Source organism: Chanos chanos, chromosome 6 (genome assembly GCF_902362185.1).
Source record: "Chanos chanos chromosome 6, fChaCha1.1, whole genome shotgun sequence".
Classification (NCBI taxonomy): domain Eukaryota; kingdom Metazoa; phylum Chordata; class Actinopteri; order Gonorynchiformes; family Chanidae; genus Chanos; species Chanos chanos.
In genome coordinates this window covers 40,713,215-40,715,201 of record NC_044500.1, presented here as the reverse complement: position 1 = coordinate 40,715,201, position 1,987 = coordinate 40,713,215, and positions in this window count along the sequence as shown.

The window sequence follows — 1,987 nt, the reverse complement described above, 5'->3', positions numbered from 1 at the left end:
GAAATGTCAGGAAATGTCAAGTGTTGAAAATGCATGACTGATGCGTAGTAGAGAGAGCGCCTGTCTGTCATATTTCCACAAAACTGATTTCTTCAGCTCATTTACACTTAGCAAGGGTCAAAAGATCTACGCTGTATGACTTAAGCTACCGAAGCTGTATGCTGTGGTCCACAAATCAGAAAAAAATAATTCCAAGATGAAAGATGCACTAACACTCATCATAAAGTCTTGTTTAATGTAAATCCCTCCGTGGCACACTATAGCATATGCTTACAATCAATATTATTAATTACTGAATTTCATTCCACTTTGGGTTAACCAATAAATGAACAGCTTTAAGGAGGCAGTTAGCAGAAGTTAAAATACTGTGTGAATATTGACAGGAAGAGGCTCATCATTTTTTTTTTTTAACTCAAATTGTCTGTTAGTTTCAGCTTTAATTTTGCTGGTTTCTAAAGCTCAGTCACGAGAAACAAGACACTGAACAGAGATTTTCACTTATTGCCGCCTCAAACATAGTCGCAGGTCATTCAAAATACATTTGTTCTGTCTTCTGAAGTCCAATCAACGGACAAGTGAAGATGCTGCTTTATTTTCCTTTCTGATACTGCAGATCCTCCAAACTCAAGCCAAGAATCAGAGAGATATTATTAACATGGACTTTCAACAGATAATTAAATTAGAATTTTTTTCACAGATTCCTTTTGATCTGTGTTTTCTTTTTAATCAGGCCGTTGTTGTCATCGTTAAATATTTGTTCTTATTTGATCTTATTAATAAATTATTTACCTTTTCTGTGTGTATGTGTGTGTCATGGTGTAATTATAAAGCAAGGCTATTTTATAAAGAAAGACATGCAATAGAGATGTAAATAATGTGAATCATGAACAACCCACAGTTGGGCAGTAGCATCGATACAAGTAGCGATATATCAATACAAGTAACACGTTTTTTTTGTAACAGTAACCAATAACTGTTTTATAGTGCATCCCTTCTGGCAGTGTTCTTACATTTGATCCAGAACCACTCAATGAAGAGAAATGTAATATACTGATATTTTGCATGTTTTGTAAAAAAAACAACAACAATTATTCGAACAAATTCTTTGTCTGGCGGCCTACTATTGTTATTTTAATTACTCACAGAGATGACATCAGTTATGAAGTAGATTCAAAGTAGCAAGTTACATTTGTCATGTTACTTGTAGTGTTGCTGTCCTCTGAGGGATAGTTTTCATGTAGCTGAGTTATGTTTTTTGTAGAATAACTGGTAATTTAACTGACTATTCCACATTGCTATAAATAGCTTGCCCAGCACTGGAATAATTCTTACTCTCAGGAATATTCCAGAAAATTCTGACATTCCCTGATGTTCCCAAATAAGGCTTTTTTCTTTTGGAAGATTAATCAATTGCTTATTTGGCTGAACCATTCAACCAAGCCAAATTTTGCATCATTCACAATCATTCCACCAGTATCTCTCTATAATGAAGCCCAGGATCTTGAACTCATACGAATTTATTCTATTCTTTTTCATTGTGGTTTATATTTCTTTTAACTGCAAGGCCATCAAATCATTCTACCATAAGTAGGAAGTAATGGATCTAAATCAAATTGTGTGAGCAAATGTGTGTGCATGTGTCTGTGTGTGTATTCACACTATCTCTTTCCTTTGACAAGAATGAATGGGTGTGACAGACTTAAAGGCCACACTTTGTTACAATTATTATTTCATTTTGACAAGTTGATTAGACCGGTAGTGCATTCAATGGCATGCCATTTTCAACCAGCTCTGTGCACTGTTTCTGAGGCGTTTTGTTGTTATGGTAATTTCCATGTGTTAGATTGCATCGGCCTGTGGCATTTTGACTCCATCTTTGAATGAGTCTCCAGCTAAAGCACAATAATAACAACAATAATAGACACGGTAGAACAAAGCCGTGTAATAGATGTACTGGAGCTGTTTTCAATTATACATCATGGAATGA